The sequence below is a fragment of the Mytilus trossulus genome, chromosome 3 (assembly GCF_036588685.1).
Source record: "Mytilus trossulus isolate FHL-02 chromosome 3, PNRI_Mtr1.1.1.hap1, whole genome shotgun sequence".
NCBI classification, from domain to species: Eukaryota; Metazoa; Mollusca; class Bivalvia; order Mytilida; family Mytilidae; genus Mytilus; species Mytilus trossulus.
The window spans coordinates 29,627,067-29,638,446 of NC_086375.1; the positions used below are offsets into that span (position 1 = coordinate 29,627,067).

The 11,380-nt window shown below is 31.3% G+C and overlaps 1 protein-coding gene across 1 annotated transcript in view; it reads right to left on the reverse strand.

Annotated features, from left to right (window-relative positions):
- LOC134710634 (uncharacterized) overlaps positions 1–655 on the reverse strand; it is a 32,628-nt gene extending 31,973 nt beyond the window's left edge. The window contains exon 1 of the mRNA XM_063571018.1: positions 565–655. The gene's annotated coding sequence lies outside the window, so the exon portion shown is untranslated. The remainder of the gene's footprint in view (positions 1–564) is intronic.
- Positions 656–11,380: the final 10,725 nt, after the last annotated feature.

Sequence of the window (11,380 nt, forward strand, 5' to 3'; positions counted from 1 at the left end):
AATCATACCAGTAGCCAAGGGGTTTTGAGGGGTACATATGAACATCACCTTCCCCAACTCAATCCCACCCACCCAACACCCCTGAAAACATATAAGCACTGTTAAAGTCAACCATCTGTTGTGACTATTAACGTTGATTTCATGAGTCCAAATACCCCCTTTAAAATTCCTGGCTATGGGCACATGTTTAAATCGAATTCTAGCCATAAAAAAATAATAAAACACTTGGTTTTTAAAACATGGTTAAACTGTTAATACACATCCTCTTTTCCATTTTTGCCTTAAACAGTCTGCGCCAAAAAAAAAGTGGCTAATGGTGCAGACTGCTGACCATTTACAGGGTTATTACATTGTAGATAGTCAGGTACTCTAAAAGCATTTATAAATCAGTAGAGGTCACATAACATCTATTTAAAGTACCCTAGTTATCATGGTTATAATCAGATGTAAAAAGTTTGAGGATACATCAAAAATATGAAAATGTCAAAAAGTAGATTAATGATAATTTTAGCTCCACTTTTCCTTCTGTCTTAACATGAAAATTCAAATAAAAATAATATTTACATTTTTTGTGAATCAAAATTTGCAATATCCAGCAGTGCAATGTTTGTACATAGTATATAGTCAGTCTCGGTGAAATAATTTTTTATAAGAACTTTTCTTCATGTTTTTATTTCAAGTCAATGTCAAAAAAATGTTTACGTCAACTCTTGCTTGGTAAGAGTACTTTTTAAAACCAGTACGTAGAATTGGCCAATGAATCATGAAATTTTTCACCAATAGTTTAAAAAGCTTAGTCATTATCTATACAGTGAGATATATGAACTTTGATCTGTCTATTAAATTTTAAAAATATGATATAGATCTTTCTACCCAGTGAACTATATATTACATGTATTATTTAGTTCACTATTAAAGTAAATAACAACTTTGTACACATTTATTGATCTTATTTACTAAAGTTTTTTAAACAGTCATTTCAAAATAAATCCACTGAAACTATTTCAAATACATTTTCAAATACACCTTATACATGTACTACAGTCTACGTACATTACACTAGGAAAAATGGAAAAACCCTCCGTGAAAGATCGTGACTTCTGGGGTTTTTTTTAACTCTGGACAATGTAATGCATGTATTGGGATAAAATAATCTATCTACCCATGCCTAGTATGGACAATTGTTACATAAGGTCTAAAAATAGTTCTACCTTAAAAACGATCACATGATATAGATAGACATATATTAAAATACTCATTCAATTCAATAATACATGGATAATCCATTGTATTACAACAGTTCTATAATTGAATGTCTGCACTATGACTCTGAACAAAGGAAGTTTATAATCATATTAACCCGTTATTTAAAAAAAAAGTACAGCACTAGTACATTGTAGATTTCTATAATTAGCATAAATCTATTCAGGTTTTTTTTATCTATTTCGGCTACTTGGGTTTTTTCATAGCCACAAATAAAAATCATTATTCTAGTCCTTGTATTTGGTGTACCATAGTATTTAGATCACAAAGTCAACAACATGTGCACTACTGGGTCAAAGAGAAGATTTCTAGTGTACTAATTCATCAATCTCTGGCACAGATATCCCATTTCCATTCCGCTCAATACTTTGTAACACTGTACACTCTATATTACCTCTGCCATACCTTTTTTGGCATTCTTTTTTGTTCCCAATCTCTAAACAAAATCTTCATTAATATTACTGTTTAATTGATTAAGATACTTTTTATGGAAAAAAATATAGAAATTCTCCTCATTTTAACGAAGATAAGTATATAAAATGGATACATATTAAGTGCAGTATTGAGGAGCATGTATGGAACTCATATGAACTCTGCGCAGGAGATTGCTAATTCATTAGTATTCAATTAAGGTGGTCATATTGTTACTCATCAGACATGATGTGAATAAGAAAGTCCACAATCAGAACCTCTTTATTACAGGTTAATAGAAATTAGAAAAATAATCCTGGCTTAACCCTTTCCTCCATTGGAATGGTTTTTTGCATACTTGATTCGCATAGAATTTTTTCAATAAAATGCGGAAAATATGCTTTAAAGTATTAATGCATTGTGAAAAACAACTATTTCATCAAATACATTTAAGTCGATTATTCCTATAATATTCCTTTTCTTCATATTGAATACACATTTTATCAAGTCTACTGCAGACACTTTGTAGTCAAAGCGTTTCAACTGAGGTACTACACAGGCGTCAAAAGGCATCATTATGGAGTAAAGGGAGTGGCATCAAACGGCGTCATTATCGAGGAAAGGGTTAAGAAACATAAAAAACATGGCTGGGTTTGACATGTTTGTTATAAGCACTTAACCTTCCTTGCAAGCTATTAAAGACAGTAAAATCTAGGGAGTAATATACATACCAATTGTTTAAAGATTTCTATGGGTAATAACTCCTACTCATAGAATGACAGTTATGCCATAAATATACCTTGCCAGCTGACATTTTTATTTCCGCCCCACTGTACAGTTTCATCAAGAAACAATGAATATAGAAAAACAAACTTATTAAGGATACATCCTAGTTTAATGACCATTGAACCATTAAACTTCATAGATCTTAAACCTGTTGATCAGTATATCTATAGCTATCAGAAGTTTCTCTTTTTAGCCTTTTCAATAGATAGTACCATCATACACTTTTAAAAATTCAGATACCTCAATGATTATTATCATGTCACAGTTTTCACGCTGAGTAGCAGCCCAGGCTTGTAAAATTGCTCTCGGGCCTGTAAAAATCAGACCTACAGGCCAACAGAATCTTACTCCAAATTTTCAAAAATTGAGCTGTGGGTCTGTAGATTTAGCAGTTCAGCGTGAAGACTGTCATGAAGATTCTAATTGGCACTGTGGTTTCAGTGGAGAGGTTTTCTTTTTTTAAAAGTAGTAACAACAGCCAAATAATATTAAAGAAAGCTCACTAATATAAATTAGGCCAGGTGAGCTAAACATTAAATGTACATGTAAGATCAGCTCTTGAGTTGTATTTTTTTAAAGAGTTTCCTGTGTGAAACAAATCTAGAAATATATTCAAATCATGAAAAGGTCTAGATCTACTGGTACATGTTTCAATATTCAAATGATATTCATGATATTAATTATTTCCTTCAGATAAAACTTCCTTATAAAATTAGAAAACCTGGTTAATTAAAGCACAAATGTCATGAAGGTAGGTGTTATAAAGTATTATTTATAGCATATATGTAACATGTTGAATATAATTTAGACAGATCTTTCACTGAGTTTGGCCATTTATTGTCGTTCATACTAATTCAGGAATAAGTCTGAAATTGAAGGGGGTTGATCTGTGCCAACAGGAATATTATCAGTGAAGCATCTTCATCAGGGAAAAGAAGTACCGGTACATATCTGATCTAAGTAGATAAACTTATCACAGTTACCAAGGTTGAAATTTCGTACGCAAGACACGTTTTTCCTTCTACAAAATACTCACAAGTAATGTTTTAATCAAATAAATGGGACTGTGTACATGTCAATGAGACACAGATGATGCTCCCGCTTCAAATCAAAAGTATCATCAAAAACATAATGTAATTCATCTAAGGCATGAAACCCACCAGTCTGAGGTGTATACCTTACAAGTAATTTACGAGTTCACAAAATACAGTTGACCTAATGCTTAAAGTCTCTTAGAAAAAGACCAAACCACGAAAAATACATCAATGTTAAGTTTTTTAGTTTGATCTGTTTACATTGACCAATGGTAAAAATGATGGTAAGAATGAGGATCTGTTATCATTGACCAATTAACCATAAAAATAAGGCCATGGTCAAAACTGTCAGCTGGACATATGCACATTTCAATCATTCCACACACCAAAAATAGATGACCTTAATGGATATAGTATATGATATATGGACTTGAGTCACTTGAGTTGACCATGAAAACTTAACCTTGATTACTGATCCATGAAAGGGGGTTGAGGTCTAGTTGACCCTGTTTGATAGAAAGATCATATCATAGGGAACATGTGTACTATGTATCAAGTTGATGTAACTTTAACTTCATCAAAAACTACCTTGACCATGTTGACAAAAAACTTTAACCTGAACTTTGCACTATCATTTTCTATATTCAGTGGACCATGAAATTGGGGTCAAAACTATAATTTGGCATTAAAATTAGAAAGATCATATCATGGGGAACATGTGTATCAAGTTTCAAGTTGATTGGACTTCAGCTTCATCAAAAACTACCTCGACCAAAAACTTTAACATAAAGCGAACGGACGGACGAACTAACATACAAACGGACGGAGGCACGGACCAGAAAACATACTGCCCCTCTACTATCGTAGGTGGGGCATAAAAATACTAGAGCTCTCTGAATACATTTGTGTACTTGAAGTTTATTTCTTATCCTAGGATATTTAAGAATACCCACATATATATATATATTATCCCTTCAAAATGTTTTGAAAATGTACTACAAGAATATCTATCAAGCCAATATTTCAAAATTTATCAAAATAAGCATGTACATGTAAGATAAATTAACTTTTAAAACAATTCTATTTGAACAAATTTTCACAATCATTTGACAATAGGAAACATGTGTATTATTTGAGTACATCTTTTAACAATTTCACTGTTTGTTTCAGTTTGGCTCTTTTTGGTTGATATTTTAATTTTGGATAAGTAAGGTCTTTGTAAGCATTATTCAAACTGTAACAGCTCAAGCTACAATGTAGCAGGAGCTTGGGTCAATCAAGATGCTTTCCTGTCCATCACTTGGCTTTACCAGACTGTCATTTGAGCTATACAATACATGCTTTTAGTCTCTTTCAAATAATTTTTTTGAGACATCTGACGAATCACAATAAGGATATTTTGATGAATAGTTTAACCAATTTGATGCTAATTGTAGCATAAAATGATCAGTAAAGGACATTTCTACTCTCATGGGCCTACTTTTATTTGATTCCTCCAAATCAGGTTGACTTGAGTTAAATTATCAGTGCTAATGGACATGTGCGGAACCTTTCTGAATCTAAGTCAAAACTCTTCCATCAAGTTGACTATCATGAGGAAAGTGATTTTTTTTTTACTGAGCCAAAAAAAAAATACATTATTCTTCAGAAGGAAAAGTCCTGATCCTGTATGCTTTTGAATAACAGTTTGTTAGTGAACTAAAATGGGTTGAGAAAAACTATATGTCCCCATACAAATGCATTGATATGCCATCAAAAAAAAAAAGCCCTGGATCTGCCAATGTGTTAAATCCAAAATACAGGCAAAAATAAACTTCCCATTGACCATTGTTGTCAGGTTTATATTTAATCATTAATGTCAAATACCAGTTTATTTGTATCTATTACCTGACGCCATCTTGAAACATGACTAAACCTGCCGCGACCCAGGGTTGATGTCGAGTACATGTACCTCGGTAGGTTCAAAAGGTCAAACTCTGGGGATTCGGTTGTCAGTCGGGTAAACTCTACAAACTCTACTAACCCGAGATGAATGAATAGAAGTAGGCCATGTTTTACTAATCTCTTATTTTATCATCATGATCATGTGCACAGTGACTTCTTGAATGTAAAATGATGTTGGACATGGTAAAAATTTAAACAGACTAAAATGTATCTTGAAACTTATTTAAGTATTAATATAATAGATTCCTATATTGTCTAAATATTGTTTTACAGTAAATGTTCTTGACTCAGTAGAGCAGAGTTAGTCAAATGTTTTGATATTTCAAAGGACCGACATAATTTGGGTATTTCCCAATAGAAAAAATAGCGAGGAACAGCAGGTTGTTTTCAAAGACCAGAAGGGGGGAAAAGATAGTTATATTTTTTTTACATACATGACATAAGTCTTTCATAGAAGTACATAGAATTCACCTTAGTATTTCATGTTAAAACAATACAATTTTAAGTTGAACGATATTTTGGAGAAAATTCATCAACCGTGAACATTTGTAAATTTCCAGGTACTCCCCAAACTATGTTATGATCATCCAGCCACACCCTGACAGTCATAAGCCAACAACATGATGAATGCAAATCAGCATTTTACCCAATAAAAACATCAAAGCACCCAACATTCAATTAGTTGTTTTTTCTAACTATAGAATAAGTAATGTATTCTTATTTTTCGTATCACAAATTTTAGAATGACATTGTCAATTTTATACCTGTTTAGAGACACTCCATGTATCTCATCACTATATTCTACTATTTGTCATTAGAATGCACTAACAGCACTGCCTTTTAGTTGAAAATCAAATAAAATAACGCATTTAATGTTTTATACTGACTGTTACATCTCTTCTGGATTTCTTGTCAAAAATATTTCTACTTTCGTTTTTCGTCTTTCCGGAAATGGGAATGAGGTGATCTCGGACCAATAACAACTCGGACCAATGGTAACTCGGACCAAAGTGAACTCGGACCAACACCAATTGTGCCAATTCTAAAAAAAAATACCATACACTTTTAAAAAACAAATCAGTTTGAAAACATTTAAAAAAATTTTTTTTTTTTTAATTCATCAGTGAAATGATTTGCTATGGAGATATATAGATTCTTACACTGCAACAAGTGTATAAACGTATTTACACTTTTGGTATTTAGCTGTATTGTGCCTCCGAATGACCTTATATCACCTCCAAATAACCTTTTGACGTCAAGCAACAATCACTTTTTGGTTGTGACGTCATATGCTTTGAATTATGAAGTCAAAGTTTACGGGAACCTATGTGATGTTATGTAATGGCGGACAAATTTGCATACAAGTGTAAATACGTCTATTACGATATTTCTCCACTCGAGACAGTTAATTTTTATTATTTAAAGCGCGAGGCTTGCCGAGCTCTTTAAATAATAAAATTTAACTGTCGAGAGTGGAGAAATATCGTAATACACGAGTTATAGTGTCGGAATCTGTTTCTCTAATGATTTTAATCGTTCTTTTTCAAAGATTTTCAGAAACTTGTGCTCTTTATATGCAACGTCATCAGGCATTGTCGCCTTTTTTCATGACGTCACAATAGGAAAATTAAGAAGAAAACAAAACATTTTGACGTCATTATCAAATTTCTACTAATCATTTGCCGAGAACAGATTTTTCACTAGTGAGGAGAAATATTTTTCTCACACCGGTGAGGAAATGTGAAAATAGTACAAAAATTAGAGAAAATATGGTTTAATGTATTCAGAATACCTTTGTTTGAAAATTGTAGTGGATCCAAAATGAAATAATAAATTAATACTTAATTAAATTTCTGAGTGTAATTATTCTATCAGTCTATAAATGCACAATAAAACAGATTTGACTTTGGACTTTTAATAATTCACCGCATTTTAACATAAAATATACAATAATATTCTATGTAGTATTGTTAAATTGCTGCATTATTACTATGTGAATACTAGTTGTATGGGCCGTTGCCAATTATTGTACCGTAATTGAGTTTGTGCCAATTAATAAAATATTTGTATATGTTCAAGTCTACAGTAATGGATAAAATCAGTGCAATTGTTCTTCCATGTACCTCTAAATGTCACTTTGCCTGATTTTAAAAATTTCTTATCTATTAAAATGCGGTGAATGAATAACAGTCCCAAGTCAAATCTGTTTTATTGTGCAAATTTGGGTCATTATCCAAATATTTCTGTAATTGCTTGGTTCGTGAAACTCTTTCACAGTTATATTTTCTGTGCATTACAACATGTTTGGTCTCTTATCCATCAGTTATTTTTATTAAATCAATATTATCAAGTTATCTTCCAGACTTAGTATGGGATACGCATCATAAATGGTATTTTCATTTGAATTCCAGTAATCTACACAAAAGCGTCATTCATATTTTTGTTTGTTTGAAGGCAATGGACCATTAAATTTCATGATTTTTATCAATCCTTCAAGATTTGTTGAAAAAAGAGAGACATTGCATTCTACATTTGTCGTCTGTGTAATTGTAGTTGTCGTTGTCGGTGTCCACAAATATTCACTCTGTGGTTAAAGTTATTAAAATTTTAATAACTTTCTGAAATTATCCTGGATTTGTACCAAACTTGGACAGAAGCTTGTTTATGACCATAAAATTGTATCCAGAAGTAAATTTTGTAAAAAAATAAAGAAGATGTTTTTCAGTATTTTTCTTATAAATGGACTTAGTTTTTCTACCAGAAAACATTACATTCACTCTGTGGTTAAAGTTTTTAAAATTTGAATAACTTGTTTAAACTATCCGGCATTTGTACCAAACCTAGACAGAAGCTTGTTTCTGTTCATAAGATAGTATCAAGAAGTAATTTTTTTTGTAAAAAAAATCCGTTTTTTTTCCGTATTTTACTTATGAATGGACTTAGTTTTTCTGCCAGGAAACAATACTGAACTCTGTGGTTAAAGTTTTAAAATTTTTAATAACTTTGTTAAAACTTTCCTGGATTTGTACCAAACTTGGACAGAAGTGTGTTTCTGATCATAAGATAGTATCCAGAAGTAAATTTGGTAAAATTAAAAAATCCATCTGTATTCAACTTATAAATGAACACAGTTTTCCTAATAGTAAACATTACATACAGTCTGCAGTTAATGTTTTTAAACCATTTATTAGATTAAGTTATAAATTTTAAAAACTTTAACCACAGAGTGAATGTTATGTTTCCTGGCACAAAAACTAAGTTGTTTATAAGTAAAAAACTGGAAAACCTACCAAGATGGCCATCATGGCTAAAAATAGAACATAGGGGGAAATGTAGATTTTGGCTTAAAACTGGCTTATCTCTGAAAACATTTTAACATTTAGAGCAAAAATTGTTATCGGGCCAAGATCTATCTGCCTGAAATTTTCAGATGAATCAGACAACCAGTTGTTAGGTTGCTGCCCCTAAATTGATAATCTTAGCAGTTTTTAGTTATTATCTTGAATATCATTATAGAAACAGATAAACTGTAAACTATAAACAGCAATAATGTTCAGCAAAGTAAGATCTAAAAATAAGTCAACATGATCAAAATCTCTTAAGGAGTTATTGCCCTTTATGGTCAATTTTCAACTATTTTCATAAATTTGGTTAATTTTTACAAAATATTTTCTATTGTAACTACTGGGCCAAGCTCATTATAGATAAAGATGATTGTTAGCAGCAAGAATGTTCAGTAAAGTAAGATCTAACCAGGTGCTCTGCAGGGCGCAGCTATATATGACCCCAGTGGTCGAATCCTGAACAGCTGGGGCCAATATGGTCACAATATTCAAGCTTGATACCGTCTGGATTTGGATTATGATCAATTTTTTTTACATAATATGAGTTTTTGACACAAAATAATGTGGTCAAAGATCTTACAAATGTATTTAATTGAATATTTCTTCTTGAAACTTTTCAAAATTAAAAATTTGAAATATTTTGAAAGAAAGGAATCCCTTAAAAATGGTTAACAACCCCCCTCCCCCACTTTTTGAAACTCCCATTGGAGCAATAACCCTTAAACTCAATCCAATGCTTTCTTTTGTAGTATTGAACCTTGTAGTACAATTTCAGAGAGATCCATACACTTAAACACAAGTTATCATCATGATTGTTTAGAAACTAAAAACATGCTTCTTTTTTATCCTTTTTAGGCCCCTAAATCCTACATATTTCGGGCAATTAACTCAAAACTTAATCCCAGCCTCCTCTTTGTTATATGGTACAATTTCAGAGAGATCCATACAATTACACACAAGTTATTGTCTGGAAACTAGAAAAATGCTTGTTTTGGCCTTTTATTCCTTAACTTTGGCCCAATATCTCTGAAAATGAATCCAAACCTTCTACCTGTGGTTATAATTTCAGAGCAATTGAAATACTTGTACACAGATTATTATCCTGAAACTAGAAAAATGCTTGTTTTTGGCCCCTTATTCTTATTATTTTGACCATCATCCCCAAAATTAATCCCAATCTTCATTTTGTGGTATTGAACCTTCTGAAAAAATTTCATAAAGATCTGTTCACTTAACTAAAGTTATTATCCGGAAACCAACGTGTCTTCGGACGACGACGACGCAGATGATGACATCATACCATTCTACAATCCCAAAACATTTTTAGGGTCGTTTAAAAACACATTACCATCACCAAATCACTTTTTTGTCCTGAATTAATCTGTGTTCTATGTTAGATAAATATGAACATAGACAAAGGTGAGCAACACAGACTCTTTAGAGCCTCTAGTTACCCTCTTTCATGGAGTAAAAATACAACTTTTTGGTTCAAATTACCAACAGCAATTAAACAAAACCAATTATCTTAATATGAAATTAGTTAAAATCTAAAAAGAATGCATCTCCCTCCTGTAAAGCTCTGATTTTTTGACTGGCTTTGGCTATAGTTTTTTGTCCTTGTTGTTTAAAGCTCTTTTCTTTTTCTTTCTTATAGGCTTTAGATTTTCAAATATTTTGTCCTCAAGCATCACTGAAAAGACATTGATTGTCAAAATGTGCATCTGGTGCAGAAAAACAATTCTACCTCCATAATATTGCATTCACACTTCTCAATAATCTCTTTAATGCTTTCAAAAGTAATAAACTAAATTCAGACATTTATTGCGAAAATAATCATATTATGTTGTACATTATAACACTTATTGCAACAATCACAAAACAGATGTCTTACTCTTGAAATGATTTTGCTAACATGAATATAATTGTGCATGTATAAATGACAGTTTATTCTTCAACATAATATAATGAAAAAAGTATATGATGAACTAACAACCTTTTCTCTCTTGTCTACAGTGAACATGAGTAATAATGGAAAGAATACATTTTTTGAAGAACATTCAAAAACACAATATGAATAAGTTGCAGATAATAAATAATGAATTTTTTATTTATACTAAACACAAAAGTGTAATATTTGCTTAATTTCATTTTTTGAATACATTAAAATACATTTCAACAAAACTTTCATTCATATTTAATTAAATTTAAGATATATATGAAATTCAGAAATAATTTAAGAAAAAAGATGTGGTATGATGCAAATGAGACAACAACTTGGTAAAAAACAAATGAAGTACATTTAAGGTGGTATCCAACACCTTCACTAATTGGCTTGTTTAATTTTCATAAAAATTGACAAAGTATTTACTTTGACCCTTTGACAAAAATATGAAAATTTCAAAAAATTTTAGCAAACCATTTTATCAAAAAAGTAACATTGGTAAAAAAGGGATTAAAGCATTTTGACAAACTCTAATTTTGATCAAATTGAGACACTTAATATTTCCTAACAACACAACTTAATTAAAACATTTAGCTGATTTTACAGAGTTATCCCGCTGTAGTGTTAGGTACCACCTTAGGCAACTACAGAAAACT